This window comes from Mytilus galloprovincialis, chromosome 14, assembly GCF_965363235.1.
Source record: "Mytilus galloprovincialis chromosome 14, xbMytGall1.hap1.1, whole genome shotgun sequence".
NCBI lineage: Eukaryota > Metazoa > Mollusca > Bivalvia > Mytilida > Mytilidae > Mytilus > Mytilus galloprovincialis.
The window spans coordinates 40313477-40329737 of NC_134851.1; the positions used below are offsets into that span (position 1 = coordinate 40313477).

At 31.5% G+C, this 16261-nt stretch overlaps 1 long non-coding RNA gene across 2 annotated transcripts; it reads left to right on the plus strand.

The window, feature by feature from the left end:
* Positions 1 to 4227: 4227 nt before the first annotated feature.
* Positions 4228 to 15736, plus strand: LOC143058209 (uncharacterized). Of its 2 annotated transcripts, none has more exons than XR_012972944.1 (4): positions 4228 to 4425; positions 11331 to 11468; positions 13677 to 13784; positions 14547 to 15736. It is a non-coding gene; the product is annotated as an uncharacterized LOC143058209 (long non-coding RNA). The 2 variants fall into 2 exon arrangements; XR_012972945.1 differs by lacking the exon at positions 4228 to 4425 and adding an exon at positions 6306 to 6417.
* Positions 15737 to 16261: the final 525 nt, after the last annotated feature.

The following is a 16261-nucleotide window of genomic DNA, read 5'->3' on the forward strand; positions in this document are numbered from 1 at the left end:
TTCATATGTCAAACAATTATTTAATAACCGTCAACATTTTGTCAACCAACTCGTGATGGCTTCCGTAAACATTCAGTTTCTCCACCTGGAACTCTTAATTAAAAAGCTTTCTTTTGAACTGCACTCATCTATCGAGAAAATCATGCTAGACATTGCTAGCCCTGGAATCTAGTATCAACTATGAAGTATAAACTCAATATGCAGGCGCTGATAATATGTTGCTACTAAGCAATATAAAGTTCAGATTTAGCCAGTAGAAATCATATCTTTTGTCTAGTGTTTTGTTTCCAAGTTTTGCAGTCTGTAATGCTGTTAAAACTCTGAATGGAAGACGAAAATACAATCGCAAACACAGACTCCTCAGTTTTGTGTTTAGTGCTTATTTTATAAAGTGTTTCTTTTTACATTGCATTTTTTATATACTCGTCCATATTTGGATACAAAAATACATATTTGGGGTTTCTCTTATTCTGCGCAACACCATTTTCAGCTATAATGAAAACGAAAAAACAGTATAAGCTTCTAACGATTGATAGATCATCATGCAATACGCGGATCACAAGTGAAATACTTTATAAACATTAGTAGACGAAAATCGTTCATCTGAATTAAGTGTTTACCAATTGCTGACGTACAAGCCATGATGTATTGTTTCTAGTAGAACATAGATCATCAAGAATATGATTTACAACATCATATATATAAATTGCAAGACAGTTAGTCATGTAAATTAAATACAACTGCTGAACATTGATTCATTTATATTATTGAAATTTATTTTAAATCCAGACTTTCTTATCTTTTGAATGCAATATCAAGTTTGGTTCGTTTGGTCCTTTTACTTCTTTTTTACAACAAATACACCAAAGCAGTCAAAACAATTAAAAGTATTAAATGTGCGTAGGAACGATTTCCAAATGTACACACAGCACACACATTTAATTGAATTTCTACATCCTTTTTTTTTAAAGTTTAGAGCAATTTCAATATCAGAATATGTTTTACAAACGTAAGTGTATAATACTTTCATATCCAAAAATCTAGAATTCTATAAGTTACTGAGAGATTGAGTGCATTCTCGGGTACACAGATTATTTATTTTTTTTCTTTTTCGTATTCTTTTGCGTAAGACAAGAAAAGCGACGAAAGTTTCCAAATGATCAATCAAAATGGATAAGTCGACGCGCAGTTGACAAAACTATTGCATAAAAACGAAAAACGACGAAAGCGCCAACGACAGTCTGCATAGCACTATAAACTAAAAGTACATTACGGGTTATTTATGGATAATTGTTTTTGAATACTTAAATATTATTTCCGACTGGTACAATAAAGTACTAATTTCCTGATCATACTTAATTGATAAATGTATGTTAATAGGCTTCACATGCAAATTGTTATAAATAACACATAGAGATAAGTTTTTGAAAAAAAACGTATGTTAATCTATTAAGATAGCAGGTCTTCCATAATAACCTTTGAATATCTGTTTTCTATCATAATAAGATATCATTTTCGATAGTGCTTATAAAAGAGGGACGAAAAATACTAGAGGGACAGTCAAACTCATAGATTGAAAATAAGCTGAAAACGCCATGGCTAAAATTAAAAGACAAACAGACAGAAGGGTAAGCAGATCCTGCTCCACATGTGGCACCCGTTGTGTTGCTTATAACCTGAGCGTACCCAAATTGCACCTTAATTGGCATTTTTTTTCACCTAGTTTTTATAGTCTTGACATAAGTTTCCATTCAGTGTCTATGGTGTAGACGTATCCCTATTTACTATCAAGAAACACCAATTTAATTTGTCATCTATATTTAATCATAGAAAAATGGGTTTGAACCAACCTCTAAACGGTCCATGATTCTGTAATGAGGAGTACACAAATTGCATTCATGCCTATATACACATCCTTAAAAATGGAATTTGATTTACTTCTTCAAGTATTTACACTTTGACATTGGCCTAGGCTTGCCATTATTTTTTTCAATGAATAGCTATGTATTTCATTTGCTCATTTTTAAAAGATGACTTTTTGTGAACGTCGTATGGCGACATTTCCGTAGATTTTACTTTTCCAGTTAATGTTGCATCATTTGATACATACTATTCAAGTTTTGTGTCAATATAGATTCTACGACTGCATCGAGTGTGATGTAATATTTATCCGCTCGAGACTTTTAAATATTTAAATTTTAACTGTCGAGAGTGCGAAAATACTGTACATCACGCGATTTGGTGTTGTTTTTTTTTAAATCATTCAGGTTAAAATATTTATTCTTTTCAAATGTTCTGCAAAACGATGTGTTCTTTTTATGTTACGTCATCAGTCATGTTCTCCTTTTTCATAGCCGTCACAATAGGAAATTTAGAGGAAAGCAAAAAAAAAATCGACTTTGACCAATGCAAAAATGAGATCAAACGAACCACACGTTGATTAAATAAAAAAAAAATCATCATGTCAGGAAAAGAATAAATCGTGTAAGAAAATAATTACCTGTCTTGAAAAAGGTGGATAATGTCAAATCATAATAATACAAATTGTTTTGTCGCAAAGAAAACTTGTATGAATTACGCTTTTTTTTGTTGAATAGGTGCATTTTTGGTACTCGGTGCAATTTATTTACCGTGACGTTATATACATACTTTTCTTGACATGTGCACAATTCATTTAATATACTATGTTTTATTATTTCATTCATGGTACACAGGTTTTGTCTTGTCTTGTTTTGTTTTGTCTTGAAACACAAAATAATCATTTTCATATTTGATGGTTAAGTATACTGATTAATTAAACTAGAGGCTTTGAAGAGCATGTGTCGCTCACCTTAGTATATGTGCATATTAAGGGCATACGATACAGTTTTGATTTCGTATTTACATTTTGATAAAAAAAAAAAACAACATTTAGACTATTTTTTACCTGATTAAATCAAATATGTAATAAAAAATATACCTTCATGTGCTACTTTTTGAGTAAAATGAGGTCGAAATGCTATCTATAATAAACCTCAAGATAATAACCAAATGCTGCAAAATTTTCTTATAATTACCTATTCAGGGGCAGCAAGCCCACAACGGGTTGTCAGATTCATCTGAAAATTTCAGGGCAGATAGATCTTGATCTGATAAACAATTTTACCCATGTTATATTTGCTCTAAATGCTTTTGTTTCGGAGATATAAGCCACAAACTGCATTTTACCCTATGATATATATTTTTAGCCATGTCGGTCATCTTGATTGGCGTGTGGCGTCATCGGACACATTTTTAAACTAGATACCCTAATGATGACTGTGGACATGTTTGGTTAAATTTGTCTCAACAGTTTCAGAGGAAAAGATTTTTGTAAAAGTTTACAAAAAAAATCGAAAAATTGTAAAATATTTATTTTAATGGGCAATAACTCCTTAATGGTCAGCTTACTATTTTGGTCATGTTGACTTATTTGTAGATCTGACTTTGCTGAACATTATTGCTGTTTACAGTTTATCACTATCTATAATAATATTCAAGATAACAACCAAAACCGGCAAAATTTCCTTAAAATTACCAATTCAGGGTAGCAACAGGTTGTCCGATTCATCTACAAATTTAAGGGCAGATAGAACTTAACCTGATTAACAATTTTCCCACCTGACAGATTTGCTCTAAATGCTTTGAAGTCAGAAATATAAGCCAAAATCTACATGTTACCCCGATGTTCTACTTTAGCCGTAGTGGCCATGTTGGTTGGTTGGCCTGCTCACCGGCCACATTCTAAAAACTAAATACCTTAATGATGATTGTGGATAAGTTTGGTTCAATTTGGACCAGTAGTTTCAGAGAGAAAGATTTTTGTAAAAGTTAACGACGATGGACGACGGACTCCAAGTGATGTGAAAAGCTCATTTGACCCTTCAGGCCAGGTGAGCTAAAAAGATGAAATGAAGAATAAAGAAAGGAAGGAAGAAGTAGAATGAGAAACTCTGCCGTAATAGGGAAGGTTTTATTTGCAATGAATTGTTTTATTTTAAAAATTGTTTCCATCATTTTATAGCAATGTCATCACGACCTATATAATTTTCCCATCATATATTTCAAAACATAGTTTCCTGCTAAAATTTTCTAGAAATTAACCAATAATGTAAATTGATTTGTAAAAAAAAAATATTGGAATTTGTACCTAATTATTTGTTTCCTATTAGGTTCAATTCTGACATTATCATAGTTATTGTAAAGTTAACATTACCAAAAATCTTCATATATGGATATTATGATACTATATTAGCAACCTATGTCAAGTTTTCGTGTGAATCTTAATCTGGAATAACCAATACACTCCTAATTGTTGAGTACTTCTAGACTATATAAAAGTTTGGTATATCAACTGGAACTATAATATAAATCACATTTTTGAAGGAAGAACTAAATTCTTATTTTGTAAGTGTTTAGTAATACTTATGAAGTACTTAATTGGCTTTATTAACTTTTTTTATTCGAGCATCACTGATGAGTCTTTTGTTGACGAAACGCATGTCTGACGCAAATTCAAAATTTCAATCCTGGTATCTATGATGAGTTTATTTGTAATTTGATGGGGTTTCAAGTTTTTTCTCCATATGAGTATCAACGTTTTTTTTTTTATCATGAACTGTCGTCAGAGATTTTTTTTACAATTTGATAAATATGTGTGTGGTTTGATTCATTTATTGTCGACGAATACCCAAATAAAAAATAAATATAAGTATGATTCATTTTTGATTAACATGATTAAAGGGGTTCATACAAATTCCTAGTTAAAGCAAAATAGGACACCGTACCAAAAACATCTAAAAGGCAAAAAGTGTTTCATAGAATAACTTGAAAAAAACAAATGATTGAGTGACAACACTCCAATCTAACTCATGGGGTAAGGTCAAGAGCGTTAATGGGTGGGTAAAGGGGGTCAGCTTGAATTTTCATGTGGCATTTTTTGGTATCGTTATATCATTCATATGCTTAATTTGAAAATAAGAAAGCAATGTAATCAAAGATACAATCTATTACAAAAGGCATACATGTAAATACTTAGGAAATTTCATAATTTCATGATGTCGATGGATGTTTTCTTACTTTAAACACCGGTATACTACTGTTGACTTTATTCCTTATTTTCGTAGTATTATAATATCAGTTCTATATTCATTAATTATCTTTTTTAAGTTAAAACAAATGTAATGCTCAGTTAAAACAAATTAAAATACCAGAATTACCAGAAAAGGGATAACCATATTATCAGTTGCCCATGGTTGAGGGTATATACCATGTTACCAGAAAGGGAATAGAGAATAACTGGTAAATCATAAAGAAGAAAGATCTAACACATTTTTAAATTAAGAAAAGAAAATAATGTTTACAGAAATGAAAGACCCCCCAAACCCCCAAATCCTGACATTATTATATAATTAAGAATAGCACGCAATTCATACAAAGCAAATGTCGTTTTAGAAGAAATAAACTACTCTAACGTTTTGTTATTATAATTGTAAAAATTAAATGTAAAAACAAAAGGAAGGAAGCACATTTTTACCCAAATAAGGAAAATAATCAATATATTAATGGAATGTCAATAAAGTACGTGACAAAAGGTTTATTCCAATAAAGTCAGTCTATTTATGATAGTCCTTTCTTTTCAAATAATCTCAATTGAGGCATAAGTGGTTTGGTGGTCATACTCTAGGTATAGAAAATAAATTCTACAAAAATGTCTGTTTAGATTTGACAACACAATAAATCCCAACTATCTAATGGCAATAGTACAAGTTGGTGTATATTGACAGTTGCGTGGTTGATACTTAAAAATCCTCCTTTTATGGACGGGTCACTGGTAAACTCTACTTCCTCATTTGATCAAGGAACAATCTGAGTGAGGGCCCTCATGGGGTTTTTGATTATGTGATTACTTGGCCGTTTTTTTAATGATTATTTGATTATTAAGCCAAATATTTCATGATTATTTGATTATCTAGGACTGTATTTTTAGTTTATGATTATTTGATTACTAAAGATAAGCAAATATTTAATGATTATGTGATTATATTGGCAAAAAAATGGTGATTATGTGATTACTAGGACCCCCCATGAGGGGCCTCCTGAGTGAACGCAATGTTGCTGTGAATCTTAAAAAATAATGAAGTCAACATTTAAGATGTGTAAATGAGATATAAATGTATGCATATGCACATGCATGTATATAGTACGGTCATCACAATGTTTATGAATAAAAGGAAACATTTGTCAGGATATATAAAGCACTTTTATATATACTGTTGTGCATGTATCAGAATTTCAAGTACACTCCTTGGTCTCAATATATACATTTTACATATCGACTGGCTTTATAATAAAAAAAAGTTGTTTTCTAAATTAATGGAAAAGCTGCACTATAATTTTGTAAGTATAATTAAATAAATTTTTGTTAGCGGATCCATTATTCACAGACTTGAATCGTACGTTTGGTCATTCATATCTTATAAAAATGAGATGTGGTACGATTGCAAATGAGACAAATGTCCTCCAGAGACCAACTGACATTGAAATTAACAACTATATGTATCGAAATGACAAATATTAAACCATTGAAATAAATGTCATATACGGAGATTTTCTTTAAAAAAAATAAAAATCTTGGTATTATCCGAGGGAAGTGGTAGTCTGTGTGGGTTAACAGAATAAAAAACTGGACAAAAAATAGTCATGAAATAATGGCAAAAATTAATGGAAGAAGGAAGAATGAAAAAGTGCTAAATATAAAAACAACGGGCTATGAATACAGTATAGATAAAGACTTGATGTACGATAAAATTGAAACTGCTTAATAAATACAGGTAGCCTTTGTGAGAAATAAATAAAGATAAAAAACATACTTTATTCAAATAATTATATAATTAAATTATCGATAATGATTGCAGGTACATGTACATTTGTACAAGGATAGATAATATTTATAAAGGTTGATGTTAATAATTTATAGTGGGATTTTTTTTTCTCATTTGCTTTTTCCCCGTCAAATTAGACTGTAAAAATGGGGCCCCCTTAGTTGCTTCCCTGGGCAACTGAGGGTTGATGTAACAGGTGATTGTTAATAAAATATGTTTAATATTAAAAAAAAAATACAGTATAGATAACAGAACCGCCCCTCTAGTACTCCTTATATATGTTTTCATATAATGGCTAGTTAACACATAGGGTAAAGGTCTGAAAACACCATGCAAAAAAACAAATAAACAAACAGTGATTTATAAAATTATTTCTAAACAAGAATGTGTCCTCAGTACACGAATGCCTCACTCGCACTATCATTTTCCATGTTCAGTGGACCGTGAAATTGGGGTAAAAACTCTAATTTGGCATTAAAATTAGAAAGATCATATCATAGGGAACATATGTACTAAGTTTGAAGTCGATTGGACTTCAACTTCATCAAAAACTACCTTGACCAAAAACTTTAACCTGGAGCGGGACAGACGGACGAACGGACAGACGGACGGACGAACGGACGGACGGACGAACGGACGGACGGACGAACGGACGGACGAACGAACGCACGGACCAGAAAACATAATGCCCCTCTACTATCGTAGGTGGGGCATAAAAACCTTCAGTAATGAGTAAGATATATTGTATCCAAACCTTTTGATAACTATTCTTGTTGGGTGGATTGTGGGGGAAGCAGTTCCTTTTCATTAATAATACTGTCTTTTTACTATTAAGGAGTTTAAGGTGGATGCCTTTCTAAAATTAAGATATCAGGTTCATTGTCATATACTCTTCTGACGCACGAAATTATAGGGTGCTAGGTTTATTTAATTGCTGTTGTATAAAAAGAGAATGTGGTAGTATTGCCAATGAGAAAACTCTTCACAAGACACAGTGTGGTCATAATCTTTAATAATTATTTAAAAATTGGAATGTGAAATTCAATAATAATCCATAGTATAGTGTACAATCTTTCTATATGGAGACAAAGCATACTCTCAAACTTTGTCAGTATTTGTATCACTAATAGAAAAATATCGGATATTAAATCGAAAATGCATTGTTGAATCTGTCGAACACCCTGAGTTTATCCGCAGATGTTGGTGCTGTATTTGTGTGTTCTTTTAAGTGCAGCATGACTGTTCTTTGTCTTCTCTCCCTTTTTTTATATCTTACTAAAGCATTTTCTGTTTTCCTCGACCTCTTTAGTCTGACCAAAATATTGTTTGCATTCATCTAAGCTTGCGGCATTTAAAAGTAAAATCACCAAATAGTCGACCAGAATTAGAGTTAATGTTTCCGGATTGTGGTTCAATCATTCATAGTTTGGTTTTATTTGCAAATACATAAAAAAAATATATCAACGCATAAAGTTGTTTTTGAATCACTACGTCTCGAAATATTAGGAATATATATATCACTTTCGATATTTTTTAGTTTGAAAAATATCTAAGATGTTTATAGTTGTCCTGTTTTTCATATTTTTTTATTTTCTTATTTATTTTTTTTGGCATTGCACATGTACAAGACCATGTTAATAATTTCTGGCGCAGCCACCAATATCGAGGCTGATCTCTTACCAAAAAGAGTCCATGCGGGTTGATCATCATCTAGCGCAAACACATTGCTGGCACCAATACAACCATGCATACGTACATTTGTATTTGGATCGAATGCTAACTATTATGTAAAGCAAGCACAAAGTGCATAATTTGCTGGTGCTTGCAAGTTTAATATATTGTCTGAAATAAACTCATCATAGATATTAGGCGTAAAAGTGTTTATGTAAATGTAAGCTAGATGCATGTTTCGTCTACTTAAGTTCCAGTTACCCTCGAATTAAAAACGTTATTTATGCGATGTTGGACATAATGGCATATATTAGACTTATCCGGTCCGTCTAACACTCACCAGAAACAGCAAATATTTAACATCGAACTCCGACTTCTTTTGAACTGAATGTTACTGTGCGTATTGCTATATGTTTCTTTATTCTACTTTGTCTAGCGGTATAGGCGGAGGGTTTAGATCTCACAAAACATGTTTAGCCCCTCCGCATTTTTGCGCCTGTCCTAACATTTAATATATGTTTTGGAATTAAATATGTCGTCCATATTAACTGAACTAGTACATCAATTTATTTAGGGACCAGCTGAGGACCACCTCCGGTGAGGTATTTTTTTCTCTGAGTTGAAGACCTATTGATGGCCTTCGGTTGTTTCTGGGTTTTTTTTGGGTTTTTTTTGGTCGGTTGTTGTCTCTTTGACATATTCCGCATTTTGATTCCCAATTTCATTTAAAAAGTTTTTGATTTGACCTTTCTGTACTGACACAAAGGCGCTTGTAGTCAACTTATTAAAAACCATTAGCCTTCAAGCGCTCACAAGGGAGCACCTTTAATTTTTAAGTCCGTTTGAAATCTGTATAATCTTTAAAAAAAAATTATGAAAAATTAAAGTTATGATGTACGGTAGTTGAATTTATAATGCACATCTCTCAAATGGTAATGCAAGCTCTGACAATTTTTGTGAGAATGATTTGTTTTGTCAATAAACAGATAAGTTACTGTTATGGGTTTTTTTTTGTATCTCAGTTCCCAACCTATACACTGGGGAAAGAGACTAATTGTCCGCATTTCTATGTGCTATACCTTTTGTTATTATAGTATTTCGCTTATCAGTTAAAAACAACTTGAACATAAAGAGTTAACAAGCGAGATTTCGCTCACCGTGTTTTAGTGGTTCGGTCCTCTGCTGTTAAGTTTTGTTGTGGACAGAATTCTTTGAATTGCAAAAATTAATGTGTTTCGTATCTATTGTACATGAAGTCTTTACTAAATTTATCCACAATCATTGTATTCTTAAGCAGTTTCCCAGCTTATACGCTTCTTTTTGAAGATCATATTTATGATGAGATATAGACAGAAAAATGTTAATGTATTTCTATTCTGTTATATTTGTATTTACTCTAATATATTTCTATCTTAAATAACTGTGCAATAAGGTTTTAGAACTAGAAGTATATGATTATAAATATTTGGTTAGTACTGCACGAGCATTTCTTAGGCGGTATTACGGGTGGGGTTCTATAGTCATATATATATATATTAGTCCGATACTTGTATAGTATGAATCTAGGTGGCCACAGTAACTTCTACATGTAAGTACAACTCGTTCTGTATAGTATATGAATTGCATTATAGTATGATGATTCAGTATAGAATAGCAAGATGTATGTTTGTTGAGAGAGTTTGTAATTTTCTTATTATCTTTATTAAATGTTGTATCGCACAGAAAATAATAAGATACTGCGAGCAAACAAAGATTACATTTTGACTTGCAACTTTTTAGCCATGTAGATAGATTAGAAATGCTTTAAATCCGGACGATTTTTTGACGGAGAATCTTACTACAAAATGTTTTTTTTTTTATGTATTCCTTTAAGGAAGGAGTTTTTTTTTGTGTTTGTGTTTTTGTTTGTTTGTTTCTAGTAGTAGTATACAAAACCTTCATATTAACATAAATATTTGCACGTAGCTTTCGATTTTCTAAAAATACGGCTAATTTTCATTTTAAAATTACACTTAAACAAAAGTATTGAGACTTGAATGACTTCCTGTCGCAGGATGCTATTTCAAGTGGGGTTATCTTCCGTGTACTATCAAAAATATTATCGACGAAATTAAACTCTCTATATAAAAATAACTATCTTCTAATATGGAAACCAATACCTCCAATATAGAAATTATTAACTTTCAATATGGAAATTATTAACTTTCAATATGAAAATTATCTTTTAATATGGAAATAAATGTTTACCCGTATTCAAATCAATATCTTTGATAGCTTAGGCGATTGTTCCTCGATAATTAGTGTCGATTTATTAAATTTCATGGCTAGCTTTTGTGTCCAGTGGCAAATAGTTTAATTCTTTAATCAATTAGGACAGCAGATACCACTGTATGGTTTACGACGCCAATGCTTGTGCATTAACAGTATATGTATTTTTATTTTAAAACAGTGTATATTAGATAAATAAAAAATGTATATTATGGTATGAATCAGACTTCAGAGTAATGATAAAAAAATAGATAAAAAAGGCCGAAAAAGATAAAAGATACTAAATTGATGCTAAAATGAGTAGAATAGATAACAGTACACAAAATGTATAGAGAAAAAATTTGGCTTAAATAAATAAAGAATGCAGAAATGAAAAACTGCCCCATCATCACCACCTCAGCCCCTCAAACAACACCACGAACCTCATACATAAAAGCTAGACCCTCTTTAATGTATGATGTATTTTTTAGACTACTTTTAATATTTCAGGTGATATTTGACAAAGATCGATAGAAACAGAGCATGGAAAACTTCCCGCCTTTGACACCAATAATTGACACCCTTCGAGGATTGAAAATAAAACTACAAGAAGGTTCAGACTACATAGACGAGGTGCAAAGAAATTTTGTATGTTGACTAAAGTTTTCATAATTATATATATGCTGTGTACAAGTTGTACTTTTGTGCAAATTATAATTTGTACAGATTTTTTGTACAAGTTATCAATGTTTTATGACCTGCTGAACAAAATGGATGATGCAAGCACACAGTATTTTGCTTTGCATATTTCTCTCATATTTTCACAAATTTATGATAGTCTAATACTGAGCATTGATACAAAAACACTATAAGACCACACAAAGATTTTGTATGGATATGAATATGGTATAAGGAAAAAAATAAAATAGAATTTAAACCATTCGGGTATCCTCATTTCCAGATTGAAGACAAGAAGAATAGCACTAAATGTTAGGTTTAAGTATATTTTTTTGAGTTTAAAACATTACACTGGTACAATTTGTAAGATAAACCTGTATCACTTGTTACAAGAAGATAGGTGTCCAAAACCTTATAACTTGTACAAAAACCCTGTACAAATTATAATTTGTACAAACTTACATCTTGTACACAACATATATAGACGTCAGTGTTGGATGTGTGAATACGCCGCAATTTCTGGCAAAAAGAGCCATTCGTCTCAACTCGGCCGATTCCGTAACCTCATAGAAGGAGAGTAGCGGATTCTACCGAGGATTGCCGAATGCAAAAAGAGCATGTAATAATCTAAACGGTACCATTTTTTTTTCTGCACCAGATGCGCATTTCCACAATTGAGGCCAAAATATTTATAATTCAAAGCTTTTAAAAAGGATGAAGAGCTATAAACCAAAAACGACAAAAAAGTGTGCCAAAGCTGGGCAAGGAATCAGAGCCTTGCATGAGGGAGATACATACCTTAAATTTAAAATTTTTAAATATTTCAAAAATTTTGTTACAGCAAGTTTTAACAAATTCCGTATTGTCATGACATTGCTAGAAGCATATGCTCTGTGTAAAGTGACAGCGATAGTCTCTGCACTTATCCTTGTAAGAAATGGGAATGCGTCGAATAGAAATAGACATTATGAAAGTGCAAGTAAATTTTTTACATATATTTACATTAATTTGATTGAATTTGAAACAATCAACCACAAAAAGGATGAACCTAGTCTGTTTTAAAAGGTTCGTATATCATCTTTATTCGCAAATAGTTGAAGATTGAATAGAGATTGTTTTTACTTTTTCAACCCAAATTGAATTAGATGTATTGAGAAACATTTGCATTGGGTCAATTTCTATCCGACACAGCTCAAATGTTAGTGTCTCTAGGTTGTCTGTCTGTTAACGTAGCGTGACAACTATCTTTCTCGATCCAACATATTCTAATTTTTCAGTGGAAGTCCAAACTTCCCGTCCGTCGTCCAGGTTAACCTACCTTGCAGAATATTTACATTGAAATGATGGTCAAATTACTTTTTTCCTGAATATCTATAAAATATTTGCCACTGGACGTTCAATTATCAACAATGATATTGAAAGAATTTATAATGAGTATGAAATAATTTGTCTATCAGTTATTCATCTCGATGTCGCGGTGAGGATTTCAAAACGAAACTAAAGAATACATTTAAATGCGAATGAAATCGATCGAAATAGTTTTTTCCTATTAGGAAATATTTGTTATTATTATACTTAACGTTAAAATGCCATATTTTGATTGGCTTATACGAGAGTGTTAATTTACTCTATCACATGGCTGAGCGGGTGACATTTATTTTTAATATTACCCTTAAAATGCTAAAGTTCAAGTTCTACGTTTTGTCTCAGATTTTAGTATTTGACTGTCAAAATTGAAAAAAAAAAGCTTCTTGCTTAACTTTTATTGGTTTTTTTCTAATACCCGTATTTACGCTGTTATGTACGTGACGTCATAGAAAATTACTTTTAAAATACAATTAATATGTAAAAGACAACAATGATAGAACATTCGGTATAATAAATTAAATAACACATAGCTGAGAGTGTGATATATCAGATTGGTACTGCTCGAAAAAGCATTGTCAACCTTGGCTTCGCCGAGGTTGACAATGTTTTCTCGGGGTAACAATCTGCTCTATCACCCTCTCAGCTATGTGTTATTTATTAATGATAGAAATTTAATAATCTCCATTCAACCGATTAAATGTTTTATCTCAACATTTACATTGTAGGGGTTTTTATCTGCTGTAATATTAAGTATGAAAAATATTTTTCATTTGAAATGTTCATTATTCTATTTTTTCTGGATTTTTCTAGGGTTTACAGAAACTACAGAGTCGTAGAATGATTCATATGCTATCAGCATCTGTAAAATGCAGAGTAAAGAAACTTGATGAAAGCAGGGTACAGAAGGCACTTAAAAAGGTATCAAGTCATATTCGAAATAAACTCTTCAAAGATACCAGGATTAAACATTGTAATTGCGCCAGCCGCGCGTTTAGTCTACTAAAGACTCATCAGTGACGCTCGAAACGAAAAGTTATTACACGGCTAATTGAATAACGAAATTGAGAGCATTGCGGACCAAACATTCCTTTGTTGTATTTGCGCCAGACACGGGTTTCGACTACAAAATACTCATCAATGACGCTCGAATTAAAAAAGGTAAAACGGCAAAAAATAAAGATGTTACAGAGCAAAAAAATTCTTAAAAGTTTTGCCAGATACCGCTAGAATAATCTATTCCTGAGGTAGAAAATTCTTAGCATTGAAAAGATTTAAAAGCGTAAAAAACATAACAAATTCTAGTAAATCTAAGGAATAACAGAAGTGTACAAATGTATCTGAATAGTTGCCACCCCAAGCGATGAAAATAGATGGTTTGTTCTGACTGTCAAATCCAAATTGACCATGCCAACTCTGCATATACTGTATATTAAGCTCATTATTAGGAATATTCGTGCAAAAAATTTAAAGCAAAACTTCTTAAATCTAAATTCATAGGAAACAGAGTGATCGAAACAAATTTTAGCTCTTATTTTCAATATTATTAGAAGTTCTATTATTTATATTTTTATTCAGTATTATCATAGATGAAGGTATTTACATCTATGGTATTATTATCACAGATAATTAATTATCGTGAATGTTTGAATCTATTAATTTTTTTTTTTAATTTCTTTTCAGCTTCATGTAAGGTTTTTAAGATCCCACAAACGGTTTACCAGAACGAAACGTGTTCTGATGCATGTTTACAGAAACGAAACCGAGTTTCTAAACGTTGAAACCAGATTCAACGATCTGCTGCCAAAAGTAAATTCCATTCTACAAGACCTTGACATTGCTATCGTCCAATCAAATACGAGAAGAAAATTTATCAATGAAAACATTTCTGCTGAAACTTACACTAGTAAAATCTCCGACGAAATCGATCATGCCAGAAATAGTTTTGATGATGAAAGTGAAAGTAGCTCATCAAGTTCTGATACAGAAGATGAAAGTAAAGATGAAGTGGAGGATAAAAGAGATGATAAAATGAAATACCGTTCTAAAGATAGATATGGTCGTTGGCAAGCAGATTTTATTAAGTTGTATAAAATTAAACTTATGTTAGACAGAGAGCGATATAATTACGAGCTATTATATAATTGTCATCCAATGAACACTGCGCTGTTATAGATATGTTCGTGACACAACACTTATATATGAAACTGTATAATTATATATATTTTTTATAAAGAAATTGATATGTCAGTTAACTTAATATTCATTTGAGAAAAATAACGCATGAGGGGTGTTTTTTTGCTTACTATTTTAATTATTACTATTGCCATATTTTCCCGTTTGATTTATATAAATTTAAAATGATTTCCTATCAAAGAATTAAAGCAAGTGCCAGCTTCTTGGGTTGAAATGTATTGGTTTAAAAGTGAAATTCATGTTTTATCGAAATGTAATGTCGTCGCTCAATGTGGTGAGGCATTTATTAAAACAAGGATTTATCAGATAGGCAGAATTACAAGCAAATAAAACCTTGTTTTAATTAATGCCTGGAAAATAAGCAACACATTACCTTTCGATGAAAAATATACTTTTGAATCAATACGTTTTAACTAAGAAGCTGGTATTTGATTCAATTCTATGATAGAAATTCTTTTATTTTAATTGCCAGAGGGATATTAAATCCTACGGAAAACCGAAAAAGATTTAGTGTTTTATCCTGAAACTTCAGAATAATTCTCAAAACTAAGGAGAGGTGTTTTAGAAGACGGAGCTCTTTAAATATTTGTTTTGCTTGCTGTGAATGGATTATGGTTCGGTTCCTTCCATGCAGTACAATATTTGTTGCTAAAAATTATCAAAAAATAAATTGGAAACTGTAGTTTTATACCTTGGTCGCCTTTTCTCCTCCTCAAAACAGCCACCCCGTGTCAAACATATCATCACCCCATATGTTGCGTTTTACACGGTGACTTTTATATGAAACTGTATATGCAATTGTATTATAAAGACATTGATATGTCAATTGACTTTTTATTCAAATGAGAGGAAAAAAACCATGACGGGGCGTATTTTCCGTTTAGGGAGCAACCATTTTAACTTCAAAGGGTTTATGATTTTATTTTGAGTCGGAATATTTGTTACCCCTTAAACGCGAGCAAATTTATTTCTTAGTATTTCGACGCAAATCTCCAAAGTCGCTTAGCGAAAGAAATATAGGTCACTGATTTATGGAGCTTCTTTTTGTTTTTTAGAGGCGGCTAGGATGAAAAAAAATGTGTTCAGCATTTTCAGTTGTAATCTATGTCCTCCCTTTTAATTTTCACTCTATTCGGTCCTGCATTTTTTATTAGTTTATCATTACTTTTTTTTTTACATAAAATGTCATCTTGCATATTTTT